The 22,125-nt window shown below is 48.7% G+C and overlaps 1 non-coding gene across 1 annotated transcript; it reads left to right on the forward strand.

The window, feature by feature from the left end:
• Window positions 1-18,520: 18,520 nt before the first annotated feature.
• On the forward strand, window positions 18,521-18,594 carry TRNAE-CUC (transfer RNA glutamic acid (anticodon CUC)). The gene has a single exon. It is a non-coding gene; the product is annotated as a tRNA-Glu (tRNA).
• The last annotated feature ends 3,531 nt before the right edge of the window (window positions 18,595-22,125 follow it).

The following is a 22,125-nucleotide window of genomic DNA, read 5'->3' on the forward strand; positions in this document are numbered from 1 at the left end:
CCTTTCTATGTAAGATCATTGAGAAAGCCATAGCCGTGCAACTGCAGCAACACATCGACACCAACATTCTCCTCCTAACCTACCAATCTGGATTCAGACCCAAATGCAACACAGAGACAGCAGCCATTGAGGTGGTCGAGGACACACTCAACATCCTTGACTATAGCTACCCCGGCTTTCTGATTCTACTCAACCTCTCTGCTGCTTTTGGCATGATAGACCAGCAGGTGCTCATGTACACCCTACATTGGGAATGGGAATTAGTGACCTTGTCCTACGCAGGTTCAAGTCCTACCTCATCAACCGGCAGCAGTGAGTTCATATGGACTCCTCTAGATCGCCAATGCTACATGACACCAGTTGAGTTATTCAGGGTTCCATCCTCTCCCCAGTGATCTTTTATCCATAGATGGAGCCACTGGAAGCCCTCCTACCAACACACAACTTCCACATCTACCAATGCCACGACAACACACAACAATAACTCAAGATCAACTCCACCAAGGGCATCCACAAGCTCAAATACTGCCCCTCGCTGATCCAGTCTTACATATCCAGCATGAAGCTGAACCCCTCCAATACCAAATTCCTACTCCTCACCAACAACACCGAACCCCCAGACATACAGCACTGGCTACCCACCATAAACCTTGAGGGCTTCAAACCTGAGATCACCTCCTGTGCCAAGTCCCTTGGGTTCTACATCGACAAATACCTCTCTTTGACAACATAAATAGCTAAGAAAACTATATCAGAGCTCCTTCCTGTGGAAAGTCAAGCCCGTCCTCCTTCCGGACAGCTTTACAGCCACAATTCAAGCACTGGTCCCATCTCACCTGGATTGGGGCAATGCCCTCCTCAAAAGCCTCCCATCATTCTCTCTTTTGCCCCTGAGATGTGTACTACCCACATCTGCATGCCTCATCTAGGGTCTATGCAAATACAACCACATCACCCCATCTCTCATCCACCTTTACTGGCTCCAATTGCATGCACCAAATCACCTTCAAGTCTTAGTGCATCATCTCTAAGGCAGTCACACTCAAGTCACCCAGCTATCTCACGAAGAAACTCAGCATCTCTGGTGCACAGTGCACCAACAGAAGCCAGGACACGTGTAGACTTGTAATCCACCAATGCAAAAAGGAAAGCACCAGAAAACAAGCCTTGTCTGCTATTGCAAAGCCTATGGAACCTCCTCCCAATCAGCATCAGACTTGCCCTCATGCTCCTACAATTCATAAAAGAACTCAGAACCACCATTTCAAGGAGACATTCCTCTTTAACACCTAGGGCATCATGTTGTGCCCGCACTACCTGACCTGCTAGATGCTGTCTGCCCCTCTCCTCTCTGCCACCTTGTACAACTGTACCCCTCCTCAGTTTCCCTCTGTTTTCTACAGAAGCTGTAACTTTGTTCTGTTGTGACCTCTGAAAATCTCGCCATTATGAATCTGTACTGTTCTATGCCTCTGCAAGGAGCTCCATTGCTTCTTGAAGCTAGGTCTTTGCTCAATAAATGTAATAATAATAATAATAATAATAATAATAATAATAATAATAATAATAATAATAATAATAATAATAATAATAAAAATGGCCTCTCTGGATTAAATGGCCAATTAAAGGGAACATGACGTGCTGGTCCAGTCGAGGAAGAGGTGAGGCCAGGGTTGGACTGGCCTACAGGGAACTCTGGAGATTTCCAGGTGGGCCTCTTTTGTGGTGAAACCTATTTTATTTCCAAATGTTAACATAGGAAAAGGGTTGGGTTTGCTGAACATGTGTAATATGGGGCCACTTTGAACATTATTTCAATGGCTTCTTTTGGTTCTCAGTCCACCTCTGGGTGAGGTGGGTGATGTGACATGGGAAGGGAATGGGTGTTGTGTGTATTGGAGGGTGGAGGTGTGAAGCAATGTGCAGAGATGTGGGGTTGTCCCCTGAAGAAGCGAGAGATGGGCATGGGACATGTCACAAAAATGTCACATGTCACAAAAATGTCACAAAAATGTATCCATCACTTAACTCTTGCAAAAGGGGTCCGGCCATATGCAAATCAGTCATGTACTGGGACCAATGGGAGCATCCCTCCACAAACTGCTCATCCAGGTTTCCTCTGCATGGAAACACAAGCAACCCAAGACATGTTTTGGCCTTGTTGGGCCTCCTCAGTGAGGTGCAGCTTGGTTCCCTATGGTGCAGCGAGCAAGGGACCCATGTCTGGGCATACCCTCTCTCACACAGGGAGAAAAAACTAAAAGCAAAAGTGATGGGTGGAAGGTTTCAAATTCATCTGAACTACTGCCATTCCCAGGGCAACCTTCCACACCGCTGTATGTTAGCCTGAACATGCCATTGCAAAAGGGGTACAGCCATATCCGAATCAGTCATGTACAGCCACCAATGGGAGAAGCCCTGCCTGAATTGCTCGGCCAGGTCCCATCTGCATGGAAACACAAGCAACCCCAAACATGTGTTGGTATTGTGGGACCTCCTCAGTGAGGTGCAGCTTGGTTCCCTATGGCGCAGAGAGCAAGGGACCCACGTCTGGGCATACCCTCTGTCACATAGGGAGACACACTAAAACCCAAAAGGTGATGGGTGGAAGGTTTTGAATTAATCTGAACCATGGGCATTTCTTGGGGCAACCTTCCACACCACTTTTTTTTTTAGCATGTTTGCACCATTGCAAAAGGTCTCCTCTGCGCAGAAACACAGGCAACCCAGATATGTTTTGGCCTTGTTGAGCTTCCTCAATGAGGTGCATCTTGGTTCCCTATGGCATAGCGTGCAAGGGCCCATGACTGGGCATACCCTCTCTCACATAGGGAGACAAACTAAAACCAAAGAGTGATGGGTGGAAGGTTTCAAATTAATCTGAACCACTGGCATTGCTCTGGTCAACCTTCCACACCACTGTTTTTAGCCCATCTGCGCCATTGCAAATGGGGTCCATCCATATGCAAATCAGTCAGGTACTGCCACCAATGGGAACTGCCCTGCACAAACTGCTCAGCCAGGTAACCTCTGCATGGAAACACAAGCAATCCCAAACATGTTTTGCTATTGTTGGACCTCCTCAGTGAGGTGCAGCTTGGTTCCCTATTGCGCAGAGAGCAAGGGACCCACATCTGGGCATACCCTCTCTCACATAGGGAGACACACTAAAACCCAAAAAGTGATGGGTGGAAGGTTTTGAATGAATCTGAACCATGGGCATTGCTTTGGGCAACCATCCACACACTTTTTTTTTAGCACATTTGCACCATTGAAAAAAGGTCTCCTCTGCACAGAAACACAAACAACCCCAGATATGTTTCGGCCTTGTTGAGCTTCCTCAGTGAGGTGCAGCTTGGTTCCCTATGGCATAGCGTGCAAGGGACCCTCTCTCACATAGAGAGACAAACTAAAACCAAAAGAGTGATGGGTGGAAGGTTTCAAATTAATCTGAACCACTGGCATTGCTCTGGTCAACCTTCTACAACACTGTTTTTTAGCCCGTCTGCGCCATTGCAAATGGGGTCCATCCATATGCAAATCAGTCAGGTACTGCCACCAATGGGAGCTGCCCTGCACAAACTGCTCAGCCAGGTAACCTTTGCACGGAAATACAAGCAACCCCAAACAAGTTTCCGCCTTGTTGGGCTTTGTCCGTGAGGTGCAGCTTGGTTCCCTGTGGTGCAGCGAGCAAGGGACCCGCATCTGGGCATACCCTCTTTCACATATGGAGACAAACCAAAACCAAAAAAAGTGAATGGTGGAAGGTTTTGAATTAATCTCAACCACTGGCATTGTTCTGGGCAACCTTCCACACCACCGTTTTCTAGTCCTTCTGTGCCATTGTAAAAGCGATCCAACCATATGCGCATCAGTCAGATATGCCAAAAACGGGAGCAGCCCTTCCTGAAGTGCTTGGCCAGGTCCCCTCTGCACAGAAACACAAGCAACGCCAGATATGTTTTGGCCTTGTTGGGCCTCCTCAGGGAACGTGCAGCTTGATTCCCTATGTCACAGCGAGCAAGGGACTCATTTCTGGATATACCATCTCCCATATAAGGAGGCAAACTAAAACCAGAAAAGTGATGGGTGCCTGGTTTGGAATTAATCTTTTCTACCGGCATTGCTCTGGGCAATCTTCGACACCAGCATTTCTTACGCCAACTGCGCCATTACAAAAGGGGTCCAGCCAAATGCATATAAGTCAGGTACTGCCATCAATGGGAGCAGTCCTACCCGAACTGCTTGGCCAGGTCCCCTCTGCACGGAAACACAATCAACCCCAAAAATGTTTCGGCATTGTTGGGCCTCCTCAGTGAGATGCAGCTTGGTTTCCTATGGCACAGAGAGCAAGGGACCCACGTCTGAGCATACCCTTTCTCACATAGGGAGACAAACTAGAGCCGAAAAGTGATGGATGGAAGGTTTCGAATTAATCTGAACCCGTGTCCGGTCAAAGGGTCGACTACAAAAGGATCGAATGCAATAGGGTCGACGCAATAGGGCCGAAAACAAAAGTATCACATTTTTTTTAATTATATATATTTTTGGGGGTTTTCGTATAGGTCAAAAAAGTGTTTTTTACCACAAAAACAGGGGTTGAGGGGGGGGATCCCCCAAAACAAAAAAAAAAGGAAAAAAAAGCAAAAACATTTTTTTCTATCCTTTTGTTTTCGGTCCTTTTGAATCGATCCTTTGACCTATAACCATCTGAACCGCTGGCATTGCTCTGGGAACCCATCGTTTTTTGGTTGTAGTTTGTCTCCCTACGTAAAATGTCCACGATAGACAGCTTAAGGACAACTGAATACCTTTCTTCGTCCACAGTGCCATCATGCCCTATACTCTCTACAAATATATATTCTACATTATAGCATTCAAACTAAAGTTAAATGAACTGTTCCTTAAATGTCTATTAGGCTGCAGCATGGCGAAGACTGAAGGAGCACAGTGAGAGAAAGTGCCAGACAGAGAAAGAGAGAAAGAGAGAAAGAGAGAGAGAGAGGGAGAGAGGGAGAGAGAGAGAGAGAGAGAGAGAGAAAAGTTATCGTCCTTGAACTTTTTGGATTTTAGTCTAGCAATATTTTTCTTTGTCGTGTTGTTTTGACCTCCTGAGATGTTCAACCTTTCAGCTAAGGGTGAAGGTGTCTTGGACATTAGAAATTTGTAGGTGATGCTGCCTGTATTGAAGGTGATAAAAGCCTGCAAGAGTTTAGCCATGTAATCCATGAACGTGGAGGAAATGTAGTTGAATATCTTAAGTCATCAAATGAGGCAAGCTGCAGCATGCACAGCTGTTTTTGGGGAGAGGGGTGTGGGCAGAGTAGTTGTTCAAGTTGAGATTCAGGTCTTCAGGTATAGCTGTGTTTCATGAGCAAACTGGTGGATTTCGATGTTGAAAATGGCCACCAGTTCCCTCCATGGCCCATATACAGGTTAAAGATGAGAGAGGGAGAGCATGGAGCTTATTAGGTCTCCCTTTGTCACTGGACATTGTTGCGATATGCAGGTGCTCATCTGGACAATCCGGTGTCTTTTGATGAGGTACAGGTCAAACCATAGACAGACTGTGGCATTGAAACACATGTTGGAGGTCAGGGTGTTGGGAAGTGCCTTGTGGGCACCTAGGGTAAATGGGGCGAGAAATTTAACAAGACCAAGTGGCATGTGTCGCCTTTGTCCATGATGAAGAGTGCCATGTCAATGACCAGGACAGTCACACTCTCGGTGCTGCATCTTGGTCAGAAGCTGAACTGGTAAATGGTTGTTTTCCTTTCATCTAGCTGGAGCATGGCAGCTTTCTCAATGATCTTTTTTTTAATTGAATGAGGCTTTGACAGTAATTTTCGAGAGGAGTGAGAACCATTCCTGTTATGTTCTGTGGAGGCGTGGATGTCAGTGTCATGTGATGATTTAAGTTTTTCCAGTTATATGGTCTAGAATTCTAACCATCTTGGGACATTGCATTTATGGCAGGGGTTTCTGTTGTTGGTAGGGTGTCATCAATGTGGTGGTGGGTATTGTCAATTGTGTCTGTTCGGAACATATTGATTGAATTGCATTTCTCCATGGATTTGGGGTACTCGGTCTTGTGGGGTGCTAATTCAGTGTTTGATGGCCTAGAAAATGAACTCTAAGTAGAGTCTTGTCAAGGTGGGGAGAACTTCCTGTTGTTGTGCCAGACAGTTTCTTGTCTGTGGATGGCACATTTACTGTTGGTGAGTTCTTCTATATAAAGTGTACAGATGGCTTGATATCATTTCCACACATGTTCGCATTAGCCCTTCGAGCTGACATTTCTGACTGTCAGGTAGCTAGGAGCACAGATTTCATTTCAGGTTCTTTTCTGACAGTCACCTCATCTCTCCACCCTCCCCTAAGACTTACCCCCACCCTGCCCAACACTGGCTCCACCCTTATCTGCCATTTATCTTATAAGTGTTCTAGCACCATGTCCACTGTGCTCTTTTTTTGTTGTTGTCGCTGTGTGCCATCATGAAAAAAGCAAAGGGGCTCGTTTTAGCGGTTTTTGCATGATGACCATTTCTCATTGGGGATGTTTTTTCTTATCTCATATGACAAGACACAAAAAACCTTGCGTCGCGACATTTTGTCATGGTGGAGAGTGGTACCATCATATTTTGGCTGGACTCCCAGCTGGTAATGGCACTGCAACTCATGGCAGTTACCTTTGCGCTGATGGGGCTATTACCGAAAGTGACTATTGAAAATCTATTGATAATCTACAGCTGCATAGTTTGTAGCTGTGTCCCCATTGCCAAGGGTTATAATGCCACTATTGGGACACACAGGGGTTCATTCCGAGGATGGTGCTAAGGGAAAAATGGTGCCGGTAAAGGAACACCGGCATTGATTACTGCTACGGGACATTCTGACCTATCAGACCGCTATTAACGGCATCGTAAAGTACAGAGCCGTTAATAACAGTCTGGGCTCACGCACGCGACCCACCATGCCGGCATTAGCGGCATGCTGTAAACTAGAGTAGATGCCAAGTGAGGCGGAGATGCAAATAACGGCCTCATGAAGTCGGAAAAAGTGCTTACCGGCATGCCGTAAATACCGGCATCGCCGACCTACCGTTAAATGCCCTGAGCACTGTTCCCAACTGCCACAGGTGCACACAATCAGCACATGTGGAGGCAATGGAGTCTGGCCCAGTACAAATGGAGCACACCCACACACCACACCCCCTCCCACACCAAGATGATTCCAATAGTAGTAGCATTACTGAAGCTGGTGGACTTGCTTGCATTGCCTCAACAACAACAACAACAACAACAACAGCAGCCACCACAGAGGAGACGCAGGAGGAGAAGGAGGGTGAGACAGGCCCAGCATGCCCTACCAGTGCAGCCACCGTTACCACGCGGGCAGCCCCCAATCCCTCGCATCAGAGCCAGTCCTTTTAACCTAACCCCAGAGCAGATCCATACCCTGTACCATCTGGACTGGGACACCATCACCACCATAGTGGACCTGATACAAGACGTCATATTGAGCCTCATTGAAATACTCACCGCCATCCCCCCTCTACTGAAGGTAGTGTCTGTGTTCCACTTCCTTTCAACAGGCACCTACCAGCACACAGTGGAGCACATGCATGGCATATCTCAACCCTTTTTATCCAGGATATTGAACTTAGTGCTGGATGCCCTCCTCAAGCACACAAGGGACTACATATCCCTACCACGGACTCCCCATGAGATATTTGATGCAAAAGTTGCCTTCCATGCACTGGCAGGCATGCCAAATTGTGTAGGTGCCCTCGACTGCACCCACGTGGAGTTGGTGGTCCCTCATGCATTGGAGGTGGTGTACCGCAACCACAAGCAATACCACTCCATCAATGTGCAGATGGTATGCGACGCAAGCAAGATCATCACACATTGTTGTGCGCGATATCCAGGATTGACTCATGACTCTTTCGTCCTGCGGAACTCCACGATACCACGCTTCATGGAGCGACATGCTGGACGACGTGCTTGGCTGCTTGGTAAGTAGCAGGACTGGCACATGGCATTGAAAAGGGGGAAGAGATGCACACACCACCATGCTGCCAATGTTGATGTGACTGCACGATGTGCACATCACCAAACATTGTGCCCAAAACCATCACAAACCGTACAAGACACACAAATCCCATATGAATGAAGTAAGGTCGACACCTATCACGACATGACTAACAGGAAACCACCCCACATCCCACAACATGTGCACCACCCATCAGCGACCCTCACCCTCCGTAACGCCATCCTGCACCATGCAGTGCATATGCACCATGTTGATGTCGCCAGCATATCACCACACAGGACAAGCATTCCTGGGAGTGCATCGAACAGAACCTACTAGGGAATCCACTGTCCGGCACAGGGCCAGCACACTCACAGGAGCGCTGCATGTCACCATGGGAATGATCAATGCTGATTGCCCAATATTGCACAGACTACTGCCAACGCTCTCCCTAAGTAAATCTCACAGGACACAACACCTCTCTAATTTGACACTAACACAGCTGTATGCATACACGATGCATGTGCAACAAGACGGCAGTGCACACCATGTATCATCTTGAATATGCAACCCACACCATTAGACCATGGCACAGGACACATGGAGGGACAGAAAATGGCGTCAATGCATCCAGGGACATGTGTAAGTGGGCAACGATAACCTGCTGGCATATGTGACTAGTACAGCTGTCCCTCATGATTCCCCTGATATTTACCTTCATTTTCCTTTCATACTGGTGATAGTGGCTATCCATTGAAGCCGTGGCTCCTCACCCCTGTCCGAAACCCACTGAACAGGCACTAGGAGGATTACAATTGTTCCCATACCGTACCCGTGTAGTCATCGAGCAGACCTTTGGCCTGTTGAAGACACGATTTCGCTGCCTCAGCCGGCCAGGTGGGGCTCTCCTCTACAGGCATGAGAAGGTGGCTGGCTAAGATCATCATGGCATGTGTAATGCTGCACAATATGTGTATCCGCCGGAACGTGCGCCTGCCCCCTGACATTGAACTGCTACCACCTGATGAAGATGAAGGGGAAGATGAAGATGTGGCAGGACATCATCACAGTGCCGATGCACAGGTGGGACGTGCTGTGCGCCAGTCAGTGATTGCACAATATTTCTGACACACATGTCAGCAGAGGGTGACATGATGGTTGGACAGAGGGCACTGGGTGTGTGGGTACATGTACACTATGCACTGTAAATGATTAAATGACTATGCACATTGAGGAATGTCCACTCAGGTCTTCTTTTTCAAACAACCGGTGTATTGAATGTAACAATATAAACGTAAGTGACAAAACCCTCCACCACTGTAACGCTCACCTGATTCTCGCAGAGGCGCCGGTCTTGACTGGGCGACTACCGTATCTTCAAAGGTGATGTGCAGCACCCGGTTGGCTCTTTGGGCTGGACCTCTGTGCCCTGTATGCCTGACGTGCAGAGTAAGATGTCTGCAGATAGAAAATACGGGGTTAATGAACTGGGGTTATTGGGGTGTCCCTATCTCTTTCCTCTTCTCCTCTCCTGTAGACCCCCACAGGTTAACGCTCTCACCTTAGGTAAGTGAATGCCGAGCTCTCCATCTGCCTCGGGGCAGGGTGCTGTAACCAGTTTCTTCACTGGATAGGTAGCGCAGGCCTCTTGACTTCAGAGGACTGCTGTCCGTCGTTTACTGCACGAACGGTAAGTTTCGAGTAACTCAAATGTCTTTAAAGTCTGTAATAATGATGTCTCTTGTTTTGCAGGGTTCCGGCGATGGCGGATGACGGGCTGAAGTGAGTTGAAGATGGAGCCCGTGTGATGAATAGAAGCGCCTGGAAGCACGTAAGTAAGCGCTTGTTGCCAGCTTCACGAAGCGCTCTAACTGGCTTTTTATTTTGCAGGTACAAGTTCGGAGCGGCTGTAGGGTGCCGGGATACCCACTGGGTTAGATGTGGAAAGGAGTAATGGCACGTGAGTATTAAAGTTCCCCAATGTCTTTAAACGCACATTGTTTTGTCTTTCAGATGCGAGATGCAGCGCCAACGGCCTCCGGAGCGTGCAAAGAGTTGGTAAGCTTTTGTCTTTCAGATGCCGGAATGCAGTGTGAAGACCTCCGGAGCGCACAAAGAGTAGGTAAGCCTTTGCCTTTCAGATGCCGGAATGCTAACCTGTTCTTTCTTGTCTTTATAGGTGTTGCTGAAGACTGGATTCAGGATGGTAAGCCTTTTTCCTTAGGCCCAGGACCGGATGCAGAAGACACGATGAGCGTTCTGCTGCAGAGGGTGCAGAATAACGCAAAGCAAGATTTATCCACCGGGTGTGGTTTAAATAGCCTCCTGTAGTGCTTAGGTGTCTCCTTCCACAGCCACGCCTAAGTAAGAAAAGAGTTCCTGGTAAAAAAAGAGTTCCTGCCTTCCAGAAGATTTCCAGTGTTCTGAATCTAGGGAGTGGCTCCAGCCCCACCCAACAGGAAAAGTAGTTCCAAACAGAAGAGGATCAGAGGCTCAACTGGCAGGCAAGTAAGCAGCATGGTCTGCTGCAGGTAAGTCCACCCAAGCATTATGAGCCCGGCGCTTCCAGCGCTGGGACTGGGCATATTTATGAGCCTGGTGCCACTGGCGCCAGGACTGGGTCCAAAAGGTCCCAATTGGGACTGGTTGGCACTCGGAACCTGGGTTATGGAGCTGCTTCCAAGGGAGTTGGGAAAACCCTGACCTTTTGGAAGCAGAGATCATGACAGTACCCCCCCTCAAGGCCCCTCCCAAACCGGGCTTCTCCGGGGGTTTTGGCTTGTCAGGAAATGTTCGGTGAAATCTTTTGATTAGGCGAGGAGCGTGGACATATTCAGCAGGTTCCCAGGATCTCTCTTGGGGGCCGTAGCCTTTCCAGTCAATTAGGTAGAATAGTTTAGATTTGGAGATCTTGGAGTCCAGAATGCTTTTGACTTCAAACTCGAGTTCTCCATCAACTAGGATAGGTTTTGGAGATTTGGTTAGTCGGGTTTGAGGTTGCACGGGTTTTAATAGAGAGACGTGGAAGACCGGATGTATCTTCATGTGCGGGGGCAAGTCCAACTTGACCGCTACTGGGTTTACTATGGTAGTGATGGAATAGGGACCAAGGTATCTTGGGTTGAATGTGCGTGGCCCTTTTAGAGATAGATATTTGGTGGATAACCAGACTTGATCCCCTACTTGATAGTGAGGGGCTTCCTTCCGATGTTGATCTGCTCCTTTCTTGTATTGTTCTTTAGCCCTTTGAAGGTGAGAAACAGCTTCCTTAAAGGCTTGGGTGATTGTAGAATGCAGGTAGTCTACTGCTGGTGTTTCAAGATCTTGGAGGGGATCCAACTCCGAGGTTCGAGGGTGACTGCTGTACAAAAGAAAAAACGGGGTTTTCCCAGTTCCCAAATGGACAGAGTTATTGTAGGCATACTCGGCTATCCAAAGGATATCTTTCCAAGTTTTTTCAGTTTGTTGCAGCATACAGCGTAAATACTGTTCCAGAGTTTGATTGGTCCTCTCGGTTTGTCCGTCGGTCTGAGGGTGGTGACTGGTCGATAGTCTCACATCAATTTGCGCCGACCGACAGCAACTTCGCCAAAAATGAGAAATAAATTGACTACCTCGATCCGAAATTAGAACCGAAGGAAAACCGTGCAATCGGACGATGTTTTCGAGAAATTCTCGGGCCAGAGTTGCTGCTGTTGGCAAGCCTTTGAGCGGAATGAAATGCGCCATCTTGGAGAATAAGTCCACGATTACTAGAATCGTATTGTATCCGGAGCATTGAGGTAGATCGGTGATGAAGTCCATAGAAAGCGTATGCCAAGGGCGAGGTGGGATGTCAATAGGGCGTAAGAGGCCTGCTGGTCTTTCCTTTTGACTCTTGTTTTGGGTGCATACTCCACAGGACATTATAAAGTCTCTGATATCTTTTTTCCAAGCCGGCCACCAGAAGTAGCGCTTGATCTTTTCTGAGGTCTTGGCTATACCGGGATGACCTTCCATTAAAGAGTCGTGATAACAAGAGATTACTTTTTTCTGTAAATCTGTGCTGGGTAGGTATAATCGTTCTTGGAAATACAATAAGTTGTCCTTTACTGCAAAGTCCTTTCCCTGCAGATGCCAATTCTGTATGTCTGCTGGAGTTACAAGTTGCCTGGCTTTATCCTTAACTTCCTCTATGGATTCTGTGGTGATTACACCCAGAATTCTTTGTTCGGGAATGATTGGTACAGGTTTAGGGTTGATCAAGTGTTCTTCCACTCCCATCCGAGAAAGGGCATCGGCTTTACCGTTCTTGGTACCAGGTCGATAGGTAATTATGAAGTCAAACTCGGTAAAGAATAATGCCCAACGGAGTTGTCTAGAGGATTGGGCTTTTGCGGTTTTCAAATATTGCAGGTTTCGGTGATCCGTAATCACAGTAACGGTGTGTCGGGCCCCCAGCAGATAATGCCGCCAAGCCTTAAAGGCAGACTTGATAGCCAGAAGTTCCTTGTCAGTAATCGTGTAATTGACTTCAGGAGGCGAGAATTTGCGGGACCAAAATGCCACGGGATGCAACTGATTGGTTACCGGGTCCTTTTGTGATAGAACTGCCCCCATGGCAAGGCTTGAAGCATCAGTTTCCACGAAATAGGGGAGTTCGGGGCGAGGGTGTTTTAAGATTGGTGCAGAGATAAATTTAGTCTTCAAATCCTGGAAAGCTTGTTCCGCCTCGGTAGACCATTCAAAACGTTTGTTTTTCTTTAACAAGGCAGTGATGGGCTGGACTATTCGAGAGAACTCGGGGATAAACCTGCGGTAAAAGTTAGCGAAGCCTAACATGCTTTGCACACCTTTTACGGAGGATGGTGATGGCCATTTGAGAACTGCATCGACCTTCTTTGAATCCATACGCACTCCGCCAGGTGATAATATGAATCCCAAGAATTCAACTTCAGTCACGTTGAAAACACATTTTTCCAACTTAGCGAAAAGTTTGTGTTGACGCAATCTTTCGAGGACCATTTTCACGTGTTTCCGATGTTCAGATTCCGATGAAGAATAAACGAGAATGTCGTCGATGTAAACAACAACACACACATCTATGAGCTCTCTGAGGACATCGTTCATAAAATATTGAAAGGCGGCCGGGGCATTGCAAAGTCCGAAGGGCATGACCTGATATTCAAATAGCCCATACTTGGTGCGGAAGGCCGTCTTCCATTCATCGCCCTCTTTTACTCGTACCAAGTGGTAAGCTCCTCTAAGATCCAGCTTTGTATATATGCATGTTTTCTGACTTGGTCCAGGAGTTCAGGGATCAAAGGTAACGGATATCTATTCTTAACAGTGATCTGGTTCAGGGAGCGATAATCGATACAAGTTCTAAGGTCTCCTTCCTTTTTTGGAACGAAGAACAAAGCTGAAGAGGCAGGGGACTTGGAGGGACGAATAAACCCATTTGCCAGTTATTGATCCAGGTATTGTCGAAGGTGAAGGTTCTCAGGCTCGGTGAGGGCATAAATTCTACTACAAGTAGGAGTAGATCCAGGTATCAGGTCTATCTGGCAGTCATAAGACCTATGAGGAGGTAGAGAGTTAGCCTGCTCCTTCCGGAAAACATCTTGGTATTCTAGGTATTCGGGAGGTAACTGGGGAGTCTCTGAAGAAATTGCTACCAGTTCAACACCAGGTGGAGGGTGACACGTAGAGACACATTCTGGAAACTGGACCGTTCTTGCTCGCCAATCGATCAGAGGATTGTGTTTCTCTAACCAAGGTATTCCTAGAATAATCTGGAACTGAGGGGCCTTGATCACATCGAACACGATCTTCTCATGGTGTCCATCTTGACTTACTAGCGTCACCTCTTGAGTGGTATGCGTTACTGGCCCGGAGGCTATCTCTGTACCATCCACCGTAGTAATGACGTCCTTTACAGCCTTGGGACAAAGAGTTAGATTCATCCTCAAAACCATTTCATGATCCACATAATTGCCGATGGCACCGCTGTCGACGTAAGCTTCAATTGCATGTAATCGACCCGGATTATCAGGGCTAATGAGGACCATAGGTATCACGAAATGCGAGGTCACGGAACTGGTTTTCACGCTCGGCAAGAGGACCTCTATTCTTGTCGGGCGAGGTCGTTTCCCTGCTCAGAGTTTGTAACTGTGGTAACTGCAGCTCCTACTGCCTTCTTGGCAGGTTTCACCGGACAGTCTCGAAGAAAGTGCCCTGAGTTTCCGCCATATAGGCATAATTGCAACTGTTTTCTCCTTTCCCGCTCCCTTTGTGTTAGAGGACCTTTCAGACCCCCTATTTGCATGGATTCCCCGGAGTCTACTCCTTTGGAAGGAGTTGGCGGTTTGGAAAATACTCGAGCATCAAACTTGGAACGATCGGCCTTCCTGTTCTGCAGTCTGTGATCTATTTGAACGACCAAGTCTATATAATCCGAACAGTCTTGTGGGGGATTCACTACTTGGGCTAAAACGTCGTTGAGCTCGCCACGTAGACCTCTATAAAACAGCGTAATCCTTTTGTCCTCAGGCCATTGAGTTTCCACTATTAGTCTATTGAAAGATGCAATATAAGCCAAAAGGTCTTGATTACCCTGTCGCAACGAAAGAAGCTCATTGTCCAAGGCCTGCCCCTGTGCATGTCTTGCGAACAGTTTTTCCATACTAAGCTGAAAGGCTTGAAAATCATGGAGAACCGGATCATCTTGATTAACTAGAGGGATCGACCAGTCTGCCGCATTGCCACTAAGGTACGAAAGTACAAAAGCTACTTTAGCTTGATCAGTTGGAAAGGCTGCTGGCCGGCATAAGAAGTGCAACCGGCACTGATTGATAAATACCGCAAACCTCTTTGGGTCACCAGAAAATCGTTCGGGCGGAGCCAGAGGTACATTCCCAGGTAGGTTGATCTGCACTGGATTCATAGAGGATGTTGAAGGAAGATTTGCCCCTGATGCGGGTAGCGGGGTCTGTCCGGCTTGTGACTGTAGCAATTGTCTAGCAAGATCATCTGTTCTCTCCTTGGAAATAATTAGTTCCCTCCTTAGAGCGTTCGTTTCCTGACGAGCTGCATGCACTTCTGCCCTTAGTTCCCCAAGTAACTGGGCTAGGTGGTCAGTATCCGAGGTTTCCATAGCGCCTGGGCGAGAGTTTTGCGGTAGACTTTGCGTTCTGTAACGCTCACCTGATTCTCGCAGAGGCGCCGGTCTTGACTGGGCGACTACCGTATCTTCAAAGGTGATGTGCAGCACCCGGTTGGCTCTTTGGGCTGGACCTCTGTGCCCTGTATGCCTGACGTGCAGAGTAAGATGTCTGTAGATAGAAAATACGGGGTTAATGAATTGGGGTTATTGGGGTGTCCCTATCTCTTTCCTCTTCTCCTCTACTGTAGACCCCCACAGGTTAACGCTCTCACCTTAGGTAAGTGAATGCCGAGCTCTCCATCTGCCTCGGGGCAGGGTGCTGTAACCAGTTTCTTCACTGGATAGGTAGCGCAGGCCTCTTGACTTCAGAGGACTGCTGTCCGTCGTTTACTGCACGAACGGTAAGTTTCGAGTAACTCAAATGTCTTTAAAGTCTGTAATAATGATGTCTCTTGTTTGGCAGGGTTCCGGCGATGGCGGATGACGGGCTGAAGTTAGTTGAAGATGGAGCCCATGTGATGAATAGAAGCGCCTGGAAGCACGTAAGTAAGCGCTTGTTGCCAGCTTCACGAAGCGCTCTAACTGTCTTTTTATTTTGCAGGTACAAGTTCGGAGCGGCTGCAGGGTGCCGGGATACCCACTGGGTTAGATGTGGAAAGGAGTAATGGCACGTGAGTATTAAAGTTCCCCAATGTCTTTAAACGCACCTTGTTTTGTCTTTCAGATGCGAGATGCAGCGCCGACGGCCTCCGGAGCGTGCGAAGAGTTGGTAAGCTTTTGTCTTTCAGATGCCGGAATGCAGTGTGAAGACCTCCGGAGCGCACAAAGAGTAGGTAAGCCTTTGCCTTTCAGATGCCGGAATGCTAACCTGTTCTTTCTTGTCTTTATAGGTGTTGCTGAAGACTGGATTCAGGATGGTAAGCCTTTTTCCTTAGGCCCAGGACCGGATGCAGAAGACACGATGAGCGTTCTGCTGCAGAGGGTGCAGAATAACGCAAAGTAAGATTCATCCACCGGGTGTGGTTTAAATAGCCTCCTGTAGTGCTTAGGTGTCTCCTTCCACAGCCACGCCTAAGTAAGAAAAGAGTTCCTGGTAAAAAAAGAGTTCCTGCCTTCCAGAAGAGTTCCAGTGTTCTGAATCTAGGGAGTGGCTCCAGCCCCACCCAACAGGAAAAGTAGTTCCAAACAGAAGAGGATCAGAGGCTCAACTGGCAGGCAAGTAAGCAGCATGGTCTGCTGCAGGTAAGTCCACCCAAGCATTATGAGCCCGGCGCTTCCAGCGCTGGGACTGGGCATATTTATGAGCCTGGTGCCACTGGCGCCAGGACTGGGTCCAAAAGGTCCCAATTGGGACTGGTTGGCACTCGGAACCTGGGTTATGGATCTGCTTCCAAGGGAGTTGGGAAAACCCTGACCTTTTGGAAGCAGAGATCATGACAACCACCCTCAGCCCCCTCTCTTTCCCTCCACAACTCCCCCACACAAGTCGCATTGAGTCCCCGAAGCCTACATGAGGCTGCCATAACATTCACTCGGCACTCCTTGAGCCAGGGGGTGGCATGTCCCGTCGGCTCTGTGCATGGACCGACCTGCGGAGCGAGCTCATTTGGGTGGAACTGCAGGACGACGGTGTGGCCTCCTGGTGAGGTTGTGGGGCGGGATGACCTGCGATGCACCCTAGCACTTGCCTGAGGGCCAAGACCTCCTCGCAGATACGGCTGGTGTTGTCCATAATGAACCGGCCTAGTGCAGCTAACTCTGTACGCTACTCCTCTCTGACTTGACGGTTGTCCTGTACAAACTCACGAACAAGTGCAGTGAGCAGGTCAGTCTGCTGCGGCCCTGCGGGTGCACCTATGGATGTGCTGGGAACCTGGCTGTCATGCCCAGCCTGCTCATCCTCCCCAACACTGAAAACTGGACTGAGATGACCCTGGGTGTGGTCATGGCCAGACTGCTCTGGGATGGTGGTGTTCCCGGTATCGATTGAAGATATTTGGGGGGATGCAATTTGGGTTGGGGCATGGACCACATCCATAATGTCAACCTCTATGGTGCCCCAGATCTCCTCCTGGCTGTCATCCACTGTCAGGGGTGCAGTGGCTGCCACCTCCCCAGCCACACTAGACTCCTCCGAATGGGGTGTCTCACAGGTGTCTCCAGGCAGGATAGTGGGTGGGGGTGGTGGTGGTGCTGTGCCCTCCACGGGCCTTGGTGGTACAGGTGCAATATGTACCTGCGGTGGCTTGGCTTGTACCCTGGAGGTTGACGGCCAGTTGCTGTCCTCCTGGGACCTCTTTCTGGGTGTGGCCTGTGCAGGGGTGGCATCCTGCTCATCGCTGTCCTGGTCACCTCCTGTGGGGGTGGAAGAGAGGGACAGCATGAGTGATGTATTGATAGGCATCATACATATATTGGGCCTCATTACGACCCAGGCGGTAAGGGGTTAACGGCAGCGTTAACAGCGCCGACCCTTACCGCCTGAGTACGAGGTCCCTTAGCGCCATGGCGCTTTTAACACCTGCTTTTAGCAGGTGTTAAAATCCATGGCGCTAAGGGACCATGGAGTTAATTACGCCACCGTAATTTACGGTGGCGTAATTAACGCCTTCCCCACTCCCATTATACCCTATGGGGCTAAAATGGGAATGGGGAAGGGTAAATGGGGATTGGGGACTTACCGCCCCGCCAAGGTCGGAATGGGGCGGTAAGTCCGCCAACCACCATGGCGTAAACGTAGTTTACGCCATGGTGGTAAAGTCACGGCCCAGGCGGTAACTTACCGCCTGGGTCGTAATGAGGCCCATTGGGAGAATTGCTCATCCACACAATTGTGGGTAATAGGCATTTGTGTTGGGAAGGGCACGTCATTTCATACATGGGTGGTTAATGCAGGCATATGTCGGCATCACTCATGTTGGCCAGGAACAGTGCTGTCTGACATGCATACTATTTTGGTCATGCACGCTGTGTGCCTCGTGGAATTTCTTACTTTGTGTGGTATGTGTCATGTACAATATTGCCTTACAGCAGGCATCAGCATGTGTCTCTGATGCTTCGGCCTACTTTACAGGGAGTGTGTGTGTGGTCGACCATGGCGTGACTCTTTGTACTGACATTGGTGTTGACTTTTATCAGATTTGGCATAGCAGTGTTTACTTTGGACACTCACCTCCATCGCCAGATGTAGTGGCGCCACACTCCATCTCGCCTACGCCTTCAATGGATTCTGTCCCAATCATGCTTGCACATGTGTCCTCCCACGGGGTGAGCTTTATGGGTGAACTAGGTCCTCCTCCAGTTTCCATGAACTGGCTGCGATTGTCAGATAATATGTTGCGCACCCTTAGGTGGTCTAGTGGTTAGGATGCGGCGCTCTCACCGCCGCGGCCCGGGTTCGATTCCCGGTCAGGGAACCAAGGGAACAGGACCAACAGCAATGATACTGTCCTAAATAGAAGAAAAAGACAAGGAGAGCCACTGACAGGAAATTACCTGTGGGGAAGGTCGGAAACGGCACTAACATCAATACCGCCAGAACATAGACTATTCAGCAGAGCAGCAATGTTCTTCTCCTCAATAATACACCCAGGACTGCAGGCTTACGCAAACGCAAAATGGCTCCAAATAACTAGATGGGAACTAATGATGACTATCAATTCTACAGTGAATGGGTTTAACGCAATAAAAGAGGAGCTGCGAGCTGTAAGGATGGTAGCACTCCAGAACAGATATGTATTGGACCTTCTCACAGCAATGGAAGGAGGAGTTTGTGCAAAGATAGGACAATCATGCTGCACGTTCATACCTGCCAACGATGCTGACAATGGTACACTAACAGAAGCAATTTCACAATTGGCCCAGATGCACTCCAAAATGACGGATGAAAGTAACGGTGTAAACAAGGATAAGAGCTGGTTTTCACTATTATGGTCATGGATGCCATCCTGGCTGTCAGATGGGCTGAAAATAATAGTGGGTTGTACTATATTGGCTGGAGCTATTATGATCATAATTAGATTTTGGAAGGCCCGGAAGGCACGCACTACTGACGAGTTGCTGGAAATGGTGGGAATGCACCCCTTGATGCCAGCAGATGACGGCCAGCATACAGGTGTGATAATACAAGAGAGGGAGAAGTTGCGCACCCAAATAATAACCAACCATCTGGACCCACCATCAGTGAAGATCGAGAACCCAAGAAACCCCAGGAGCTACATAGGAAGATGGGTATACTGTACTCCTGGAGGAACCTGTGAATATATGTATTGGTCATTTGAAGATCATGTAAACCATTATGGACATCTAGGAGGAATAACTAAGATATGGCGAGTAAGAGGCGATAACGAGAAGGATATGTTTGTGGTCGACAAGTCGACCAGAGGGGGGACTGAAGTGGGAGAATGGAAGACCAGGCTCCCGTCCTTCACCTCTCGAGCTTGGCCTAGAGGGTCACGACCCAGACACCCGCCACGAGAAGAGTTTGTCCATTTACCAGACGACCAGATACCCTGGTACAGGAACATACGGATGTGTCCATCTGCCTGCCCAGCAGCCCGCACTGGCCATGCGGACACCTGCGGCATGGATCAACTAGACTAAAATCTACACGTCGTTAGAGATGCCATGACGACCTAGACAACGGGAAGCACATCTGTACAAATATACACACTGGACATTCCCACACCAACCTACACGAAGAATATACTCAGTGCTATGACGTAGGCGACAGGCATATTCACGGACGTGCATCTTTATTATTTTTACATAGGCTTTCAGAATGCAGAAACGCAAGACGCATCATGAACTCATCTACTAGCTTGCTCACGCTTCTCTTGAAACCAGTTACCACCATAAGAAGTATAATGAAGACGCGATACTGGTCATGAAACTATATGCTCCTATAACCTAAAGCACCTGTGCACCAAACGGACCACTTATGCACCAGGCCAAGTAGGCCTCAAACAAGAGCTCCCGTGGACATTAACAAAGCAAGAGTCAGGTTGCTGATCCTGCAGAATGAGCTCGGCAAAACAACCAGCCAAGGTCGCAATGTTGCAAACCCACCGTCCAAGAACAAATCATCAAAGGCACGATGTTGCAACCTCGTACTCCGCGCACCAGCGTTAAAGTCACACCGGCAAATTAAACCAGGCGCGCAGTAGAAAAACAATATTAATTGTGCAGAATTCTGCCTCTTTTACGGTCACTCCCCACGTGACCAAGCCGAACCTGATGAGATGCCAAACCCAGGAGAACAGAGGCGTCTGGATCCCTCGCTACGAGACACCGGCAGATACACTTGAAAGGCTCAATGGACATCTGCGACAGTGGGAGCGGTCTGCCTTCCAGCTATGAATAAGTCCTCACATTGTCTGCACGTACCCATATTGAAACATTGTTGCACCTTGCAGGTACACCGAGAGCTGGGAACAGCGGTGGTCCCAGGCTGGGAAGCTCACGGGCGCACCAATCAGAACATGGGGCTCTTATCACTGACGCCAGTAATATTAGCCAATCCTCAGGAGTCTTCATGTAACAATTCTCATGTATCTAATCGTAGGGACAACCCAGATATACCACCTGACGACCCTTTGTCCACTAATATCATTCTCTATATGTGTGCTATACTAACCCTACCACTCGAACACCCAATTAAGAGTGGCGATAGGTTTTTTGTTAACTTTCTGAAGTGACGCAAGTAGCGCGTCATAATACAGTAAAAAGCGCCTGCGAGCCCCACGATTGTGTGTGTGTCAGGACGGACGCGTACGCTCCTTGACCCATCCCTGCCGTTTTGTCTAATAAACAGCAGAGTCACCTTGCTCCTTGTGTGTGTCTCATACTCTATCTCATCTGGGATATACACGGGAGGAGTTGGGGCCTCCCTGCCTGGAGGTCTGCGGACGGCCCGGCCGACTCCGGCAGAATTTCCCCCCGACAAGTTGGAGGCACTGCTGAGATCTGTTTAAGATCCACCTTTTTATTTTTAATTTTTCCAGGCACTCCCGTTGCGAGGAGGCCCGGCGGCGCAGCCCCCTCTGCCGTTGCCCCTTCTGAGGACTACAGGACCATCGCGGAGCTGCGAGAAGACCGGACAGCGCAATCCGGATATTGGCCCTCGGGAGCCGGTTGAGAAGTATCCCGCCCGCGGTTGGCGAGTGTCCAGACGTGGTCCAGACGAGGGGAGGTGGTGAGCCGCTTGGAGGGGTGCACGCAGTCGAGCGGCCCTGCATCGAGAGAACTTGGTGAGCATGACACGCACAACGAGCAATGCGAAATTGTGAGGGAGGGGGAGGAAGTAAATAAGGGAGGAGGGAGGTGTTGTACAGATGCGCGGCGAAGGTTTAACAACTTAGTGTTGCTAATGGAATGAATGGTAGCGGAACGAGTGCGAGAGCAGTCGGCTACGTCACGCGAAAGAGGGGGGCGGAGCACGAAAACATCACGTGTGGCCGCTCGTAGACACTGATTGGCCTAAGTTGCGACTATGTGTAAGGGTGGGTGTGTGTGGTTTCCTACGATTTGGCATTTATTGATCAATGAGTAGACGAGGTTCCCTATTGTTCGAGCAAGAAACTCGATAGGTAGATGACGTTTCCCTGTAGGCGGTAGCTAGTTGCCTAGTTGCCCAATACGGAAGATAATTGGCTGGTTAAGCCCTCCTGTTGAGGGGCGTATCACACGCGAGGCGACGCAGTGTGCGCAGTCCGATTATATTATTGATTTGATTACCTTGTTCCAGGAGAGACAGGAAGACAGCTGTAGGGTTAGCGGGGGTAGATTGCAAGTGTATTTTGAAACTTAAAAAACATAATAAGAATGTACCAGTAGCTCGAAGAGATCGGTGACGTCACCAGTAGAGATTTAATAGGATATTGCGAGCACAAGGAACTTTGGGTTTGAGAGTGGTGGGGAAGAGAAACATGATAAGGGAGCGGATACGG

The sequence above is a fragment of the Ambystoma mexicanum genome, chromosome 6q (genome assembly GCF_040938575.1).
Source record: "Ambystoma mexicanum isolate Mex_15411 chromosome 6q, UKY_AmexF1_1, whole genome shotgun sequence".
NCBI lineage: Eukaryota > Metazoa > Chordata > Amphibia > Caudata > Ambystomatidae > Ambystoma > Ambystoma mexicanum.